Raw genomic sequence first — 20,609 nt, 5'->3', positions numbered from 1 at the left:
TTCTGAAGAGCCGTGCAATCCCGCCATGAGGCCTCCACACATGGACACTTCACAGTATGCTGAGAAGTGATAAAAGCAGGCTACAAAAAGGAACTACCAGTGCAATCCCCAACTGAGAGAAAAATTCATGCCTACCCATGTACATATATATACAGGAAAATTAATAGGCTATATTTATACACATTTGTTTTATAAGCAGAAATTCCCTACTGTTATTTATAAAGATTCATAAAGGGAGTTTCTTAAATCTGAACAGCTCAAAATAGAAAAGGATCTTGCAGTGGCACCGTCATAGCTCACTGCAACCTTGATGTGAAACCAGAGAGATCTGGATGGAGGAACAGCAGGTGGGAGCAGGGACAGGGGAGGAAATGGGTGTGGGGAAGTCAGTTTGCTCCTGAGTTTGCTGAGCCCTGGTGGCTGTGGGCTTCCTGAAGCTGTGGGAGGCTGTGTACATACGGGTGGGGACTCACGCCTCCAGGAATCAGAGCTTGGCCCCCAGCTCCCACTTGGGCCTCATGCTGACTGCGGATATGGCCCGCCTTCTCAGCCACTGCCTCCCACCTGCTGCATGGCAGGCCATGGCTTCTAGAGCAGGGCTCTCCTGGCAGCAGGGGCCCACCAGACACCACTTGTCACCTGCCACTGTCTAGCCTTCTGGCTGGGCTCCCTGTAATTGCACCAGTGCCAGGTCCATCTCCCCAGCACTTGCCCCTGTTGAGTTCCGGGTCTTGGCTCCTCCAGATCTGCCCATCTGGTGTCCTCAGACAGCATTGTTAATGCAGAGACTCTGTCTAGAGACCACACACACACAGGGCTTTGCAGTCAGGCCCAGATCAGCAGGTCAGCTTGGCCACTCACATGCAGTGTGAGCTCAGCCAGGCCCCTTTACCTTTCTGAGCCTCGGAGTCCTCATGCAGAGATACCTGGTATTGCTGTGAGGCTCAGAGTTGGTGCGTCAAGCTCCTGCCGAGGCAGGTATAATTTGGAGGCTGCTGCTCTCTTCCACACCCATTCTATTCTAATCACTGCTTTAATCAACAGGTCAGACCCCTTCCTCTTCCTCCTTGTGGCCCCCAGAGCTCCCAGCCCCCTCCTTTGCTGTGCTCTAAATCTTCAATTTATGGCAGCCCGTTACTGACGGGGGACTGACCAAAAGAAGCATATGGTATTTTGGCAAAGGAAATTTGGCCCCTTCTTTCTTTGCCCAGCCCGGTTCAAGATCTTAGCATGTCTGCCCTGGACAATTACAGCAGTATCCAAATGGGTTTTCTTGGCTTCCAGGGAAACACGCACACACACCCAGGAAAATGCGTGCAGGGATGCTCACTGCAGCACAGCTTGTGGTCTTACATGAGGGCATGCTCAGTCTCTGGATCACAGGCTGTGGTCACAAAGGATGACCTAGATTTTATTGTACTGACACACAGAGATGGCCACGCTCTATTGTGAAAGGAAAGTGCATGTGGCAAATGAATATGATCCTATCCATAACTGGGTTGTGTGCGTGCTCATGGGGTGAGTCTTGTGGGAAGGGGCTGTCAGCTCTTCAGCTCACCCCATGGGTCCGATCACCCCGTCTTCTGATTCAGAGGGTGATCTTTTCTAAGACCCTCCTGTTCTCCAACTCACTTTCTTTGGAGCATGAGCAAAGCTATGTTATTTTTATTTTTGTTTTGTGATGGAGTCTTACTCCATCACCCAGGCTGCGGTGCAGTGGCACAATCTCGGCTCACTGCAACCTCCACCTCCCAAGTTCAAGCCATTCTCTGGCCTCAGCCTCCCAAGTAACTGGGACTACAGACGTTCACCACCATGCCCAGCTAATTTTTGTCTTTTTAGTACAGATGGGGTTTCACTATGTGGCCAGGCTAGTCTTGAACTCCCGACCTCAAGTAATCTGCCCACCTCAGTCTCCCAAAGTGCTGGGATTACAGGCATGAGCCACCGCACCTGGCCTAGAGCTCTGTTACTAACACCTTGCCTTGACAGACAAAGAAAGCTGGGGCCCGGAGCCAGGAAGGAGATGGAGGGAGAGCATGGCTTCTGGTGAGGCTGCGTCCCGGTCTCAGACGGTCCCTGCTGGACTCCACTCCTCGGAGACTAGTCCTGTAGGCCTCCACAGGTGCCTATCCCCCTCCCGATCCAGCCTGGCTGCTCTCTGAGAGAGAGGGCTCCCCCAGGGTATGGAGAGGGATCTCGGCCCTCACCCCTCAGTCTCTATTCTCTCTTCCTTCTACATCTGTGGGAACCTGAAGGACCTGTTTTCCCTCCTGGGCTTCCCCAACCTGCACAGCAGGGACCTTGAGCAGCTGGGAGGACACTGCCTGCAGATGAGCGGCCCTGACCGCTCCCCACAGCCTGGAGCTGGACCTCCCCAACCCCCAGGGCCATGCTCTGCGTCACAGCCCAGCCTTGAGAACAGGAAGGACAGCATGGCCCAGATTCCTGTTGTGGTCCTGCTGCCTCCCTTGCTCCAGTCCCTCCCCTCTAGCCCCCTCCCCACTTTCCAGTCTGTGGGGGAGGGTCAGGCACCAGCCACTTCCCTGTCTTGTCTCTGGGCTGAGCCTCCTCTAGAAGGACTGACTCCAAAGCCATTGTGCCTGACCCTAGTGCCCACTGCATTCTCCTTACCCACTGACACTGCCCTTTCCCCACCAAGACCCAGCTCTTGGGTTTGAACTGCCCCACTGCCACTGAGCTGGTGGCCTTTGCTGCACCGACACCTTCGCTTTGGCTGTGGAAGGGCAGCTGTTCCCTGAGCCTCAGTATCCTCATCCGTGGAATGGGAAAATCATCCCACCTCAAGGGGGGTTGCTGTGGAGTGACAGGGGGCATGACGAGTGCCAGCCCAGGCTCTGGCACCCAGGGTGCCTGGCAACAGCATCTCCCTTTCCTCCACCACCTTCTGAGTGCTATCTTGTTTTCCAAGATGGAGTTTCACTCTGTCACCCAGGCTGGAGTGCAGTGGCATGATCATAGCTCACTGCAACCTCGAACTTCCGGGCTCAAGTGGTCCTCCTGACTCAGCCTCCCAAGTAGCTGGGGCTACAGGTGTGTGCCATCATGCCTAGCTAATTTTTAATTTTTTTGTAAAGATGGGGCCTTACTATGTTGCCCAGGCTGGTCTTGAACTCCTGGTCTCAAGTGATCCTCCTACCTTGGCCTCCCAAAGTGCTGGGATTATAGGCATGAGCCACTCTGCCTGCCCCCACATTTTTAATGGTTCTTATTATAATCCTGGGCAGTGGGTACAGAAGATATGATGATGTGACTACTTCCATTTTATAGAAACTGAGAACCAGTTTCCACGAAGGAGGAGGAGTGGTGATTGTCTTTGTTTTTAAGCTGGGAGTGGGGAGAAGGAGCTGGTAGGGAGGGTGTGTTGGGGGTAAGTTACCTGCAGGGCCTTGAGTGCAGGAGGCCTAAAGGGTTAATGCTTAACCCTTACCCACCCCCGCCCTCCCACCAAAATAAGAAGTGCTTCTGGTGGAATCTGAGGCACTGCATCCAATGATACCTGTGGCTACTTAGGGTCCTTATAAACTCATTGTAAAATGGGGAAGTTGAGATTGGAAGTAGTGTTCCCAAGGTCATAGAGACTCAGTGTAAGGGCTACATTGGAAGCAGCAGTCACCAGCAATTGCTGAAGGCCACGTCCACACTGGGGCCATGGAACCCAGACCAGCCCATACCATCCCTGCCTGCAATGGTCTCCCATCTACACCGAGGAGATGGCAGTGACATCTGTGACGGGGGGAGCTTACGGGAGGCTCTTTTCCTAGCCCCAGGTCTAGGAAGCCTTCCTGGAGGGAGTGATAACCTGAGCTGACTCTAGGAGGTGAGCAGGTGTTACCCGGGGTAGGGGAGAGGCCTCTCGGGCAGAGGAGAGACTATGGCAAAGGCAAGGGGGAGAGAGAGTGTATGATCAGGAACAAAGCCGGCGACTTCCTGCAGGGCAGAGTTCGGGTCGGGGAGTGAGTAGGGGTGTGGCCAACCTCAGGAGCTTGGACTCCATCCTGCAGGCCACTGGAAGGCCTAAGCTGGAGGGGGGTTGTGGCAAGACCCCTCTGGCCACTCAAGATGGACAGAGAAATGAATGGAGGCCCAGAGCAGGGAGCCAGGGATCCTTGGGTGGAGGCAGACCAAGGAGGACTCAGCATGACAGAGTGAAGTGAACAACAAAGAGGAGGGCTGGGGATGGCGGGGCGGGGCGTTGGGAGGGGCTAGGGTCTTTGGGTGGAGGAGGTGCATGCCTGCAGTGCGGAGGAGAAGGAGGTGGGGGAGGAGTGGGAGGAGTGGGAGGAGTCTGGGGCCTTTTGGTGGAGGTGCATGCCTGGAGTGGGAAGGAGGAAGTGGGAAAAAGGAGGAGGTGGGGGAAGAGGAGAGGATGAGCCTGGGGTCTTTGGGTGGAGGAGGTGCAGGTCTGGAGTAGGAAGGAGGGGGAGCTGGGTTAGGGGGAAGAGCGTGTTAGTGGTGAGGTACCTGCAGGGCCTCAGGTGCGGGAGGCCAGCAGTGGCTGATGGTTATCAAGCCTGGAGTGAATCCTGGTGGGAGACAGGTGGCAGGACAGCCCTGGTTCCACTGGAGCCTTGGGAAGGGAGCAGATTTTCAGTGTCTGGGAAGTGTGGAGTGAGGAGGGGGTTCAAGGACAAGGGGTGGTAGGAGAGGAGCTCTCAGGACTAGGGCAATTGACAGAGAGGTAGGAGGAAGAGTGGCGAGAGCAGGCTGGCAAGGCCAAGGCTGCAGAGGGCTTCAAAAGCAGGGTGACTACCTTCCGCTTGAGTCTTGTGGCTTGGGTGATGGAAATGAACCCGCCGCTAGAGATGGTCTGAATGGGACACAAAGCAAAACTCACCTTCGTAAAAACATAAAAGAACTGGTGGGCGAGTGAGGAATTATGGGGCGGAGATAGGGGCAGGTGGAGACCCACACAGCGGGATACTTCAGAGCATGAAGAAACCATGATGTGGGCGCACCTCACATACATCAAGGCGAGCAAAAAAGCCGTGTGCAAAGCAATGCATATGTCATGGTGCCCTCTCCATGAAGGTAAAAATAGAAACATTAGGCCAGAGTGATTCTAGAGGCATGCTCAGGTAGCGACAGTACAAAGAAGCAAAGCAGGTCAGGCGCAGTGGCTAACACTTTTTTTTTTTTTTTTTTTGTGAGATGGAGTCTCTCTCTGTCGCCCGGGCTGGAGTGCAGTGGTGTGATCTTGGCTCACTGTAACCTCCGCCTCCCGGGTTCAGGCAATTCTCCTGCCTCAGCCTCCTGAGTAGCTGGGATTACAGGCACCTGCCACTAAGCTGGGCTAATTTTTTTTGTATTTTTAGTAGAGACGGGATTTCACCATGTTTGTCAGGTTGGTCTCGAACTCCTGACCTCATGATCTGCCCACTTCGGCCTCGCAAAGTGTTGGGATTACAGGCGTGGGCCACGGGGCTGGCTTACTCTTTTAATCCCAGCACTTTGGGAGGCTGAAGCGGGCAGGTTGCTTGAGGTCAGAAGTTTAAGATCAGCCTGACAAACATAGTGAAACCCTGTTTCTACACAAAAACCCAAAAATTAGCCGGGTGTTGTGGTGGGTGCCTGTAATCCCAGTTACTTGGCAGGCTGAGGCCTGAGAATCACTTGAATCCGGGAGGCGGAGGTTGCAGTGAACTGGGATTATGCCATTGCACTCCAGCCTGGGTGATAGAGTGAGACTCTGTCCCAAAAATAAATAAATAAATAAATAAATAAATAATAAAAAAGTAAAGAAGCAAAGCAAGGACAGAAAGCTGGTAGAGTGATTACATCTAGGAGATGAGGGGTGTGGCTGGGAGGGGCACGAGGCACGTGAGGATGCTGGTGATGCTGTTTCCTGACCTGGGTGGTGGTTTCATGGACATTTGCTATATAATAATTTATAACAAGCCAGGCGCGGTGGCTCAAGCCTGTAATCCCAGCACTTTGGGAGGCGGAAGCGGGCGGATCACAAGGTCAGGAGATCGAGAGCATCCTGGCTAACACGGTGAAACCCTGTCTCTACCAAAAATACAAAAAAATTAGCTGGGCGCGGTGGCGGGCGCCTGTAGTCCCAGCTACTCGGGAGGCTGAGGCAGGAGAATGGCGTAAACCCGGGAGGCGCAGCTTGCAGTGAGCCGAGATTGCGCCACCGCACTCCAGCCTGGGTGACAGAGTGAGACTCCAGTCTCAAAAAAAAGATAAATAAATAAAATAATTTATAACAATTATGTTCTATATGTTCAATGCAATTTTTCTTTAATTGTGAAATGGGTTACATTTCACAATTTAAAAGAATTTTGGAAAAAGGAGAGAAAGCCCAACAGCTTCCAGATCTGCAGAGGGAGCCTCTGGGTGTGGCCCGGAGGAGGTGACCTTGGCCAGTGCTCTGAATGCTGGGTGCTGTGGGTAAGGTCTGAGGGGACAGTGAGGTTGAGAAGGGTCAAAGGTAGCTAGGAACACAGGCTCAAGGAGAGGCATAGTGGTGGAGAGAGAGGATTTCCTGGAGAATTAGAAGGTAAGAGGGAGGGATGCATAGGGGAGATATGGGCTGGAGCAGGAGTAGGAGTGGGGAGGGACTTCACTCTCCCAGGGAAGGAGGCCTGAGACAGGTTGCTTGGGTCTAAGGCAGTGTGGGTGGCAGTCTGCCTAGTGGTGGAGTGGGTGCAGAAGATGGGTTTGCTGGACCAGGCACACACCCTCTCCTTTGTCCCCTTCCCTGGGCAGCCACCCAATCTCAGGGTTCCCCACACCCCCAGGATCCATCGCTGGCAGGCCCAGGCCATCTGCATGTGGTTTGCCTTTGCAGCCGGCAGAGGGCAGCCGCCTCCCACAGACACCCAGCTTCAGCCCGTGGAGGGATAAGCCAATCTGAGTGGCCCACAGCTCATAGTGTGGGGAAGGTGTGTGCGGGGCTGTCTCTCTCCCCAGTTCCAGGAGCACATGTCCTTCCTCCAGGCGGTCCAGCCAGCCTTCCAAGACGCCTAGCCTGGAATCCCCATCTCAGAAGTTCTGATATTGGGACCAGAGAGGTGCAGAGATTTGCCTGAAGTCACTCAGTGAATCTTGAACCTGGGCTGGGGCCTCTGTCCTGGGTTAGCTCCAGGGAGGATGCTGGGGCTGAGTGATGAGGACAGGGGCTTGGGACGAGACCCATCTTGCAGTAACCCTAATTCTTCCCTGCTAGCTGCTAATTTCTTGCTGCCCTGAGACTGTGAGGAAGCCCAAACTAAGTGTATAGGAGAGGGCGAGGCCCACCCAGCCCCGGCTGCTCCCGCCCCTCCCCATAGGTTGTCCCAACTGAGGACTCAGACCTGTTGTGCCGTGGCTGAGTTCCTGACCCACAAAGCTATGAGATGTGATAATAAAAGAAAAAAATTCTCGTTTTAACTGATAACATTTTGGGGTACTTTGCTATTGCAATAGGTAACTGGAACATCCTCTCTGGCCTCCAGATCCCGCCAACGGCTCCCACTGGGCCTAGGGGTAAATTTCCAACTTTGAATTTCCACCTCTCCCAGCACAGCTAGACCCCCTTTCAGAATTTAGCCCTGGCCACTCCACCCATGGGCCCAGCAATCTGGGCCCCTATCTTCAAAGCCTTCCCTACCTCTGCCCAGAAGCCATTCCTTGTCCACACCAGCCTTGCATTCCCCATCTGTCAAGGGCCACCCACATGCTCCCCCTTTAGCTCCTGAAGACCTTGATGGCAGGGAAGGGCCTTCCTGCCTCCCTGCCTTACTCTGGCAAATCCTTTGACCCAGACCCTGCTCCTGCCAAATTTGCCAGACAGAACTCCTACAGGTGTCCTTTGAATATCAAAGAGGCTTCTCTTGGCTAATCTAAATTTCCCAATACTTTTAAACGGAATAACCACATTTCTTGGCCGGGTGCGGTGGTTCATGTCTATAATCCCAGCACTTTGGGAGCCAAGGCGGGCGGATCACTTGAGGTCAGGAGTTCAAGACCAGCCTGGCCAATATAATGAAACCCTCTCTCTACTAAAAATACAAAAATTAGGCAGGGCACAGTGGCTCATGCCTGTAATCCCAGCACTTTGGGAGGCCAAGGCAGGCGGATAGCCTGAGGTCAGAAGTTTGAGACCAGCCTGGCCAACATGGTGAAATCCCATCTCTACTAAAAATACAAAAATTAGCTGGGCGTAGTGGTGGGTGCCTGTAATCCCAGCTACTTGGGATGATGAGGTGGGAGAATCGCTTGAACCAGGGGGCGGGTAGGGGTGGGGTGGAGGTTGTAGTGAGCTGAGATGGTGCCACTGAACTCCAGCCTGGGCAACAGAGCAATACTCCATCTCAAAAATAAATAAATAAATAAGATAAAATAAAATAAAGCAAATTAACCACATTTCTTTAAAATACAATGGAAAATTCAGCTTGCAAATTGGTGCTGGCCTCCTCCAGTTCCAGAGACCAGGGAGCAAAAGCCCAGTTCTGAGGGGCCATCTCAGGGACAAGTCGAGGAGGATTAAAGTTGTGCCTGAAAATTTGCTGAAAGGGACTAGTGTTTTCCCAGGGGTCAGGGCTCACCATGGCTAAGAACACCCCTTACTCCCAGAAACACACGGGCCAATGCTACTGGGTCCCTGGCCTCTCAGTTCTTTGCCACTGCCCATCCAGCCAAGCTCCCGTCCCACCCACTGAAGGACAATAGAACCCACTGGCCATGAGAACAAGCTTCTTTCTTTCCCTCCATTCACTTTGGAAACTCATCACCACCAGAGGGCAGGCGAGGGAGGACTGATAGCCTCACTGGCTGGGTGGGATATCAAAGTGGGAAGGGCATTGCCCAGTGGGAGAGGTTTCGCTCCTGAGACACAGAGGGCAGGGTTAGGGAGGTGAGGGCAAGGTGGTCTGTGCGATGGGGGTGGGAGCCTGCAGGAGACAATGGCACTGGTGGGTCCCCTTCACCTGCTACCACTCCAGGGTGGCCCCAACTTCCCAAGCCCATTCTGGGCTCTGTTTGGGACGTATCTCCCTTCCACCTGCTCCCCAGCAGGGCCTGGCAGCTGCTGTTTGCACCCCTAAGCTCAGCTGTGTGGGGGTGGGGAGATCCCTGCACTCAGAGAGTTCCCAGTGGGAGGAAGGCTTTGCATGGGACATGGCTCACACCTTAGGAGTGCAAGTCAAGGCCAGGGGTGGGGTTGGGGACAGGATCCTACAGAGGAGGGGTGGAGCTGGGCCTTTGAGGTGCAGGTGAGATTTGACTGGATTGGATGGGACTTGAGAGGTGGGAACACCGAGGGAAGGTGTGGAGGCCCGTGGGCTGGGCTCTTTGGAGGCACAAAGTACACAGGTCTGTCTGGCTAGAGAGCTGGAGCAGGCCCACCTGTCTGCCCCAGCCAGGCCCGGGAGCTCTGCTTCTGAACAGAGGGCAGTGGGGAGTCACAGGAGTTTCTAGAACCAGGGCCCTGCTCACCCCAGGTCTCTGCTCCTGGTTCCCCTCGAATGTCATCTGGGTCTCCCAACCACAACAGTCTGTGCAAATTGCTGTTTACAACAGACTCCCTGCTCCACAGAAGCTGCCCTCCCAGGGAGGGGAGGCAGTCGCTTCTTTGTTCAGCCCAAGGTTATGGCAAAGAAACAAAAGGAGTGAATTTTCCCTTTCTTCTGTTCTTTCTTTCCCTTCCTGCTGCAGCAGAGATGGTGCCTAGAAAGCTTTTGTGCTTGGCTTGGTGAAGCTTGGAGGGGTGGCAGGGCCTTGGCCGGCCACTGACCTCAGCCCCTGTCTAATTGGCCCCTGCAGGAGCCAGGTGCTAATTGGGCCTGGCCAGGACAATGGAGACCGGCTGGGCTGGGGTGGGGGCAGGGCTTCCTGGAGGATGCTGGCTTCCCATTCCTACTTCCCCTCTCAGGCTTTTCTGAACCCTGCCCGACCCTCAAGACTCCATTCTGGGCCCTCCTCTTCCAGGACGACCCTCGGGCTGTCCCAAGACAGGCCATCAGTCACTACTCCTTGGGTATTGGGCCAGATTCCAGCCTCTGCTGACAGCGGATTGGGGCCAGCCTTTGCTCTCAGTCAGGGAAGTACAGGGCTGGGCATTCAGCGGGTGGTGAGGGGCAGGCCCCAGTCCTGGTTTTACAGGCCCGGTTCACTCTTCCACAAAGAACCCTTCCCCACTGGTCACCTCCTGCCAGAATCCTCCCTGGTTAGAGCTTTGCTGTCTCAGGAATGCCCCACGGAGGGTGGGGGAAGAGCCCTGGTTGGAACCCAGAACCTTGGGTTCTGATCCAGCCTCTGCCCACAGCTGTTGAACAACCTGAAGCGAGGCCCTTGCCCACTTCGTGCCTACTCATCTGCACCCTGTGGGGAATGATCCTTGTTGGGGTTGTCCTCTGGGATTCTTGCCAAAGGGGAAGAAGAAATGCTTTGGCAACTGGGGCCCAAACCAGAAAGGTTAGTACTTCCCTGGGTGGCCCCAGCCCCCCGCCTAGGCTACTGCTTCCACTGGATGCCCCATCTGCCACACCCACTCCTCCTCACAGCTCGGCATCACACATGCACTACCAGCAAGCTTTCTCAGGCTAGCCCAGGCTCAGTCACTTTCTAGGATCCGAGGCTGGACCTCCAAGACGCCAGAGGTAGGGCCCAGACTAGCAGGAGGCAATGGTCACTTTAAGGGATTTTCCCAGAAGCCCTTCTGTACTCCCTCTCTGGTTTACTGTGTGGGCTCAGGTGGCCTAGGCTGGAGCTGGGGGCCCTGCAAAAGATTCCTGTGACCATGGGCATCTAACAGTCAAAGCCCTGGTCCTCTCCACCCTGCCTCGCACTTGTAGAGGCTCTGGGAACACCTCTACTGGTTGCTGGGCAACACACCCCAACGCACCTGCTGCTAGGCAAGCCACAACCCATCCTCCCAGAACCAGTGGGTGAAGGGGCGACTTACAGAGAGGTTGTCAACGAGGTCTGGGGCAGCCTTGGGGGCTGGAGGGGATGGGGGCCCTGGCTCCCCCATCTTTACTGCTAGCAGTCCTGTTCCCCAGGATGGGTCCCCAGGGACCGTTGCTACAACAAGTGCCTGCCTGGTGACCAAACCCAGCCCTGAGCTGAAGCAGGCAGGCCATGGGGCCACTTCCCCTTTGTTCCAGGGTGGGGGGTGTCTGGGTGGGGTGACTGAAACAATGTAAGACTCACTCCTTGGCCATAGAATAGTACAGAGACAGCAGGGCCGAGGAGAGCTGTGGGGCCCTTCAGGGCTCGGCCTTCTGACTCCCCTGGCCCAGGCTCAGTATCCCTCCTCCTTCACCTGCCTTTGGCTACACCTTGGTCCCTGCCTCCCCCTCAACTCCCCACTCTCTTCTCCACTTTCTCTGCCTCCTGGTTACCCCCGTATCCCGTCTCTCCTTTCTCTCCCACTGAGCTTCACCCTCTGTCCCTGAGTCTCCTCCTCCCCCTTCCCCTTAGTCTCTCTGCTCCCCGATTCCCCTTTGTCCCCTCAGGAGTCCTCCCCTCCCCACAGCAGCACAAGCTGGGCTCACTCTCCTCCCTGCAGCTGCAGTGTGGCTTCGGGCCCCACGCCTGGCCCCTGGGGCTTTCCCCTGTCTGCTTTCCTGATGCTCTGGACAAATTCCTTTCTCTTTAGTTCAGCCGAGACATGGGTGGATGTTTTTGAAAGAAACTCACTGGGAAGCAAAGAAAAAACAAACCCAAACAAGCCAGCCCGCCACCTAGAAACGGCGTTGGTCACGAAGGCAGAACGTCTGATATAAACGGCTTCAGCCTGGGTTGCTGAGATCCCCTCCTGGGGTATGGAGGGGCCTGCCTGCCTTTCCCCAGCTGAACTGGGTTCAGCCTGTCTGTCCCAGACAAGCTTGGTCACAAAGCCTTTCATGATAGGGCCCTCCATCTGGACCTAGCAAGATGCTGACGAGCACTGGGACTTCATAAATATTTGTTTACTTGTTTAATGAATGAATGGATGACTGACAGTGTTCTTTGGGGCCTCAATGGTGGCACAATAATAATCCCTGATTGGACAAGCCAGGACAGTCACCTCCACCCGTTTCAAAATCTCCGCCCCTGCTGCTGGGTGCCCAGCTCAGCACTCTGCACAGGGTTGGGGGGCCTCTGGCCTCTCTCAGTGTTGCAGGGGCACCTTTCCTCTTCTCATTTGCAGGCCTCAGGTTTCACTTACTCCACGTTTTCTTTCTTTTTTCTTTTTGACACAGAGTCTCGCTCTGTCTCCCAGGTTGGAGTGCAGTGGCATGATCTCGGCTTACTGCAAGCTCCGCCTCCTGGGTTGATGCCATTCTCCTGCCTTAGCCTCCCGAGAAGCTGGGACTACAGGTGCCCACCACTACACCTGGCTAAATTTTTTTTTTTTGTATTTTTTTTAGTAGAGATGAGGTTTCACTGTGTTAGTCAGGATGCCCTTGATCTCTTGAACTCGTGATCCACCTGCCTCGGCCTCCTAAAGTGTTGGGATTACAGGCGTGAGCCATCGCGCCCGGCCCACTCCACTTTTTCTTAATAGGGACATTTCCTCTGAACAATAGGGACAGGCAGGGGAGTGGCACCAGACAATCCCCATACTCCTATTAGTTGTTGTTTGAGTGGGCCTGGTGAAGTGGAAAGATAGTGGGCTCTGTTACTAAGCAGCTGTGTGACTCTGCACAGGTCACTTAACCTCTCTGAGCCTGTTTTCTCCTCTGTAAAATGGAGTGCATCACTGTGCCCATCTCATAATGCTGCTGGGGATTAAATGAGACTGTGAGTGTACAGCTCTGAGCAGTGCCTGGCATATAAGAGTGGCTCCAGAAATATTACTCCCTCCTCTGTGTGACTCTCATGAGGGGCTCTGGAGGGTCTAGCACCCCTCCAGGGAAGTGAAATGGAGGCCCGTGGTAGAGTCGGCCATCCTCCCTTGATGGCACCAGTCACCAGATGGCACTGAGATGTGGGCCTTAGTTAGATCTTCCTGCTCCTGCCCCTCAACCTCCCCACCAGGGAAATGGGTGTGTGTCCCCTGCTGTCCCCAAGTTCCTGGGGTAAGAAGCCTCCCAGACCAGGCTTCACCACCCCTCCCTGTGAGGGGCCCCATCTTCCCCCGCCTGCTGTGCGCCAATCGATTGAGTCTGCTCCCATCCTCGGGCGTGCCATGAATTTTTCATCAAAGGCCTGTAGACTTTGGGAAACGCACAATTAGAAGCACCATCAATAATGCACTACGCAGAGGCATGCACTGAGCTCAGCCGGCCCCAGACATGGCTGTCTTCCAGCTCTGCTCTGGCGGGAGACCGGAGGGGCGCGCGAGCGGACCCTCAGGGACCCATCACCGGACATAGACCAAGTGTGGGCTGCTGAGAGGGAGGGGAGCCGCACCCTTGAGGGGCTTGAGCCTGCCCCCTGAAGCCAGGGAGGCCCCAGGGGCTCCCGCCTGGTCTCAGGCATTTCATCTATAAAATGGGTGCTAAAGAGCCCACACTCCCTGTCCCTTGCTCACCCCTTATCACTGGGTGAGACACACAAGACAATTACTATGTGGAGACTAGGGCAGGGCTCTTTGTGGGGCTAAGGGATGTCCTCCTTCAGGGGGTCCCCGGAAACAGGGCAGGCGCCAGGCTGGGCTGGGGAGGGAGAGGAAGGTAGTACAGAGATGCCTGGTGGCACTGGGGTTTATTCACACTTCCTTCACCCAGCTTGGTGGTCAAGGTCCCTGTGGTCTTGCTCCTGTCCCCCTCCCCCTCCACACTTAATAGCGCAGCTCCCCTCGGACCAGCCACTCCGGCACCAGCCACTTCCTGCGGCCTCAGAATCTCTGGGGGAACAAACAGGTTCAGTGCATCTGGCCTCTGTGCCTTTGCTCACGCAGTTCTCCCACCTACAGGACTGGGTCGCCTTCCCCCATTGCTGCAGATCTGTTCTGCAAAGCCCACCTCCTAACAAAAGGCTTTCCCACTCTTCTTGGCTTCCTTTCTCAATTTCTAGAGCCTGCACCAGGCAGGTGACAAGAGCTCACCACAGGCTGGGCACTGTTCTAACTACCTTAAATAGATTGGTCTAACTTCACCACCAGTCACCTGATGAAGTAGCCACCTTCATGCCCATTCCACAGAGGAGGAGAGTGAGGCACAAGGAGGCTAGGGAAGTTGTTGGAGTGGGTAAGCTGGTTCCAGAGTCTTCACCACCACTCCGGACCCTGGGGCTGGCTCTCCTGTCCTCAACTGGCCTTGGCCTTGGAGTCCGCAAGGGCGGGGCTCATGCTTCATCACTTGCCGGGGCTGGGATCTCCCTATTGCAGGGCCAGAGGCTCAGCTGAACTCAGGGCGGGGCATGCAGGATGTTGACAGCCATGCTTAGCCGCTGGCGGGAGAGGCCTCCCCTCAACTCGAGTTTGAAGCTGGCCTAGCCAGAAGGTCCAGATGCCTCCCTGGTCCCCTGCAACGGTCTCCACTGAGCCCACACCCGTCTCCTGGAGTCCCACGGTTGCTCTGCTCCCCCCACCCCTGCCGGCTCCAGGTCTGGTTCATACATTCTGAGGCTGTCTTGAATGCCCTCACTTCCTGCAATAAAACCACCGCATCAGACACACGGGGGTGGGGGAGGAGAGGCTCCTGGGGCTGAGATGGCTTTTGCTGTTGCTTCTGACAGGCTGTCAGACTTCTCTGGACCCTGCCTGGATGTGGGCCTCTGCTGCAGCCTCGGAGGGGGCTCATGGGCAGCTGGGTTTCTGTGCCCCTGCACGTGGGCCGTGTGAGGGCAGAGATGCCAGCTCCAGGAGGCGGGACATGTGCTGAGGGAACACAGCCCTCCATTTCCGTTTCTAAAACTCTCCTGGCAGGAATGCTGCTGGGCCTGAAATACACATGGAACTGCGCCCCTCCCCAAACCCCAAATCAGCACCCCAGGTGCTCCACCACAGCTTGGAGCTGTCTGCAGGAAAGGGTTCGTCACGATGTCAGTGACGTTCACAGAGGGACCCTGGGATAGGTCCAGACTAGGGGGCTGGCAGGGGAAGGGTGGGCAGGGAGCTTGGTTAAAGCTCCCTCCTCTGTACCCCCCACCCCCAAAGTGTATGTTTGGATTTTGCCCTAACTGAATCCATTGTCTGCCTTGAGGTCGTCATGACCCTATAAGTGGGCAGCCAGAGTGGCAAGAGAGTGTCTCCTTTCATCTCCAGGGGAGGAGTGAGCACTGCCTTTTCCCCACCCAGGCCAAGGACTGAGGTCCTCCCAGTTCAGGATACACTCTTTGGCAGGCCCACTTGGCCAGGCCCTGTGGTGGGCACTGGAGACACAGATGTGACCAAAGCTTGGGGTCTCTGTCCCAAGGAGCTTGTATTCTAGTCGATGTGACAGCAGGCAGTGTGGCATAATATATCAGTATTGCAAATGCAGTAGCTGGGGAGCCCCTCAGCTAGCCCCCTCCTCACCCTGGGGTGCAGGCAGGGGTGTATTGGAGGGCATGACAGAGCGGGAGATGGGTTTTGAAGGATGAGTGGGAGTTTGTTAGGTGATACAGGCATAAGGAAGGGACACAGTCTTAGCACAGGGAACAGCAAGAGCACAGGTGCGGAGGTGAGCAGCAGCCTGGTACATTGCGGAAGTGCAGACAGGACATGTGGCGAGGAGGGGCTGGTAGGGATAAGACTGGAGCGGCTGCAGGGTTCAGTCATGGGACCTTGGATGCAAGTCTAAGGCCCAGCTGTCGAGCCTGTTATAGGCAGGCAAAGTGGACTGGGCTGGGCCTGAATGCTGGCACGAAGCATGCTTGTGAATTCCCAAAGACCCCCCCAGAATAAGGTCTGGTTGCCTTTAAACAAATTCAATGTGCTATGCAGGACCCAGAGCCCAGAGAGGGTAAGAAGTTGCCTAGCACTTCTGTGGCAGGGCCAGCTCAGCCTTCATAGCCCTCCGGGGTTAGAAATCTGTGCTGGGCAAATCACCTGATCTCAAACTCAAACAGGAGTTTGAGACCATCCTGGCCAATATGGCGAAACCCTGTCTCTACTAAAAATATAAAAATTAGCTGGGCATGGTGGCAGGCACCTGTAATCCCAGTTACTCAGGAGGCTGAGGCAGGAGAATTGCTTGAATCTGGGGAGGCAGGGGTTGCAGTGAGCCGAGATCACACCACCATACTCCAGCCTGGACAACAGAGTGACACTCCATCTCAAAAAAGAAAAAAAGAAGAAACCAAAGAAAAGAAAGAAATCTGTGCTGGGACTGGAAGGGACTGAGATGCCTTTTGGAAGACAGAATGACCCAAAACCTTGGGATGGGGAGAGAGCCAAGAGAAGGCATCCTTGAGATGCTGCCTTTTCTCAGTTATCTGAGTGGGCCACCTGCCCTGGCATCCTGGAGCCACCAGGCCATGACACACCCCACTCTAGGAGCTGTACAAGCTTTGGCCCCTGTACCACCCTTGATCAATGCTGCTCAAGAGAAACAGAGACTTCCAAGTGGCTTCTCAGCCTCTCAGCCCCTTCCCACCCCTGTGACTCAAATGTGTCACTGTTCTCGTAGCAGGAACCTGCCAAAGCTGAGGCTATGGGAGCCAGAGCGGGGACCAGATCCAACGCCCTGCCTCCCAGCACCCAGAGGTAGCCAGCCTTCCAGGGCATGGTTTGGTTTGGGGTCTGGGGGCTTCCTCTGGAGGGCTGAGGCCCTGCCAGGTGGGGTCAGACTCAGAGGGGTTTGCAAGGGTCCCAGGCTAAGCTTGGCTCAGCAGAGAGAGAGGCTGTGGGTGTTGAGGGGGAGATGAAGGAAGATGAAGACTTGGCCTTGCCTTCAGGGGCCCTAGACTGAGGGGGGAAACAGTGTCGCACCCTGAGGAGCCCAGTCTGAGAGGGCAGATTGAGCCTGCCCAGGAAGCCCCTGTATGTATGAGGAGGGTTGCACTGTCATATCTGAGCAGGAGGCAGGGCGCACACACTCCTGATAAGGACACATGAAAAGAACAGATGGCGCCAACAAGTGCAAATTAATTGAGCGAAGCCTGTGTACATAGGCGCTGTGAACAAGCAGGCTGATGGCTCAGGAGGCGTGGTGCGGGGGCAGGGCAGGGAGCAGGGAGCAGGGAGAAGCTGTAACGAGCACTTATCGATGTCTCGCTGGATCTGCAGCCGGTAGCACAATTATTGACAAAGCCTGTCTATAAATCTCCCAGCCATGTCTTCAGAAACCTTAATTACAGGGCCTCATTACCCTTCACACCTCTAGGCACGGGGACTCTCCTGGGCTGGGGTGACTGCTGACACCGTGGCTGGCCTGCCATGGATGGTCTGAAACCCTGCAGGGAGATGTGCCTAGCAGGGGTGTCTGAGGGACACAATTCAGGACCACGTAGCTCCGATGAGTGAGCAGAGGCTCAACCTCAGGCAAGGGCAAGAGGGTGAAAGGGACTTTGGAACCAAGGGGAACATAAACTGGGTTTACATTCTAGTTTTGCCAGTCATTCTGGACTCTGATGAGCATCTTGCCTCTCTGAGCCTCAGTTTCTTCATCTGTACAATGAGGAGAGGGCTTTGGTGAAGATTACGTAAGCAACGTCCATCTAACGTTGAGCACAGTGCCTGGCATGTGCTGTGTGAGTAACATCTGTCCCTTCCATCTCTTCTCGGTTACTGTCTGAAGCTACCAAGAAAGAAAAGCGGCCCCTGGTGGCCGGGAGCTGGCGGCCTCAGCTGGACCCTGGTGTCCTGCTGCTGAATGTCATTCGCAACATCATACCAGGCCACGCTCTGACCACTCTGTAACGTGTGTGAACACAGATAAAACATAGTCACTGTGCAAACCCCAAAAATGACCAAACTCCCTTTCCTGGTTAATATGAGTGACTGCTGCTTCTTTATTAGTACCATCATTCCTGCCTTCTAGATGAGAACTTCTGTGATACCTACCCACTCTTAGAATGCTGATTCTAAGCCAGCCTCCTGATACCATCTAACCCAGAGCAAAGCCTGTTTCCTCAAACCCTTCCCCAAATACTCTAACACCAGCTTGAATCTGTGAAGTCCTTCCCCACACACTCTTTCTGGGATGCCCTGCAACTCCCCATGGTTGCATCCCCCTTAGTACAACGACACTTAGTACAACGATCCACAATAACTCCAACTTTGTTAAACTGCATGTTTAACAAACATGCAGTTCCTGGTCATCTTCAGCTGGAGGGGTTGAGATCCTGCTATTAGAGCCTCGTCTCCTTAGATGACTGTGCTCTCCAGGCCTGAATTCTAGGCTCTCATTTTCACATTCCTCCCTCTCATTATTTCTGTGTGTGCCCACTGTGTCCCATTTGTTGTCCTCACCCAGGCCAGGAGAGAACACACTGGGGTGGAGGTGTGGAGGGGAGAGATACTGGGGGCACCTGCCATGTCTCTGCCCAGGAGAAGGAGCCCTGTCTGGACATTTGGGGCTCTTGGGGGAATCCAAGGAGGCCTAGACCATCTTGAGACTTGGGAGGGACCGTGGGTCGGGGAAGGGACTAGGGTGATGGAAGCTCAGTGTCACAGGGGAGCAGGAGGTGGGGTGAGACCACCCACCCTGCCTCCAGGCCTACGCTACAGGCCCCGTGTGCTCTGTCCAGGCAGATCACAGTCCTGCCTCTGGCCTAGGCCACAAGCCTCCTCCCCAGCCCTGTGCTGCGGAAACCACCTCTCTGCTGCCAGACTCCAGGCCACCCCAGAGCTTCACAAAGTGCTTCAGCCATCAGAACCCTGGTAATCCCTGTGTTCAGCTTTGCCTCTTGAGGCTTGAGCCTCAAGGCAGTTGGTCCTTTCAGAGCTCCCGCCTCCCCTGCCTGTCACCTGGCCTTTTTTGGCCATGGTTCCTCTCACACTTCCCTCTCCCCATCCCTGAGAGTCCCCCGTGGGAACCTTCTCTGCAGCCTACTCAGCCTTGCCCACTGCCCAAGTAATGGAAATCCAGGGCCCAGACTTCACAGATGCAGGTGGCAATGAAGGGAGGGGGCTTCCTGGGGGGAGCACTCCCGCTGCCTGTGGGTACCCTTCCCGCTGGGTCTCTCAGGATGCCCCCTGACCACCTCAGGCCTCTCAGAGTCAGTCTCAAAATTCAGATTCTTTTTTTTTTTTTTGGGATGGAGTCTCCTCTGTTGCCCAGGCTAGAGTGCAGTGGCTCGATCTTGGCTCACTGCAACCTCTGTCTCCTGGGTTCAAGCTATTTTCCTGCTTCAGCCTCCCGAGTAGCGGGGACTACAGGCATGCACCACCATGCTCAGCTAATTTTTGTATTTTTAGTAGAGACCGGGTTTCACCATGTTGGCCAGGATGGTCTCCATCTCTTGACCTCGTGATCTTGCCTCGGCCTTCCAAAGCGCTGGGATTACAGGCATGAGCCACTGCACCCAGCCTCAGAATTCAAATTCTGATTAGCCAGACCTTCTGCACCAAGCACATCTCCAGTCCTGCCTCCTGACCATCTTCCCAGAGTTGTTTTTGTTTTTATTTTGTTTGAGTCAGGGTCTCACTGTCATCCAGGCTGGAGTGCAGTGGCGGGAACATGGCTCACTGCAGCCTCGCCCTCTTAGACTCAAGCAATTCCCTCACCTCAGTCTCCCAAGTAGCTAGGATTACAGGCATGTGTCACCATGCTTGGCTAATGTTTTACAAATTTTTGCGGAGACGGCGTCTCGCTATGTTACCCAGGCTGGTCTCAAGCTCCTGGTCTCAAGTGATCCTCCTGCCTCGGCCTCCCAAAGTGCTGGGATTACAGGCGTGAGCCACTGCGCCGGCTTCTCCCAGAGTTTTTGTTTCCCTCATTCTTAAGGTCCAGGTTGTTCTGTTGAGATGGCTGGTGGAGGACTCGGGGGGTCTGGAATGGGTGGGCACAGATCCATTTGTAGTGGATACATAGATTCCCTGAGTGAACGGCCTAGAGTGGTGTAACGAGGGTCTTGGAGGGACCGAGAGGGATGGAATCTGGTTCCCAGACCCTCTGCACTCTCCTACACTGTCCTCTTCACTCCCTGCTGTGGAAAAAAAGGCGCTAGAAGCTCTTACGGCTCACAGAGCTGCTCCAGGCACTGTGAGGTTTTCACAGCCAGCCTGGGGGTAAGGGCTAGTACTGTCCCCCTTTCCCAGCTAAAGAGACTGAGGTTCCTGTAGGTGCTGGCTGGGAGCTGAGTAGGAGGCAAACACCTCTGTGATCCAGACCACCTCTGGTCCACCAAGCTGCTCAGGAAGGGGCATTCTATGCATTCAGTGGGCACACACTTACTGAGCACCCACTGTGTGCCAGGCACCGGAGGTGGAGGTGGGGGAGGGGTACAAGGTGGAGTGAGCTGGGAGCACGGGTCTGGAGCTGGGAGGAGGCACCACTGCCATTGAGCGTGGGTAGAATATTCTGGGTTCAGGTAAAGGCTTGAGGAAGGGGCTTCAGAGGCCCCAGGGCCCAACAGGCTGAGGGGCTCCTGCTGCAGGCAAGGGAACCATGCATGGGTTCAGGGCAGGGGGTAGCATGTCTAGATTTGGGCTTGGGACAGGTCACCTGGTGGCTGTGTTCTAGGAGGAGGGAGGCCGCGGTGGGCAGGAGGGCCCCATCTGGACGGTCAGCTCCCAGATCCTGAGCCAGCTCTCTGAGTGAGCCCACTGGCCCTCCACGGGAGCCCTCCACCCACATACAGGC

At 55.1% G+C, this 20,609-nt stretch overlaps 1 protein-coding gene across 1 annotated transcript in view; it reads right to left on the bottom strand.

The window, feature by feature from the left end:
• Window positions 1-20,609, bottom strand: part of CCDC33 (coiled-coil domain containing 33) — a 100,543-nt gene that overhangs the window by 6,605 nt on the left and 73,329 nt on the right. The gene's annotated exons all lie outside the window — the stretch shown is intronic.

The sequence above is a fragment of the Chlorocebus sabaeus genome, chromosome 26 (assembly GCF_047675955.1).
Source record: "Chlorocebus sabaeus isolate Y175 chromosome 26, mChlSab1.0.hap1, whole genome shotgun sequence".
Taxonomy (NCBI): Eukaryota; Metazoa; Chordata; class Mammalia; order Primates; family Cercopithecidae; genus Chlorocebus; species Chlorocebus sabaeus.
This window is presented reverse-complemented; position numbering and strand designations above follow the sequence as displayed.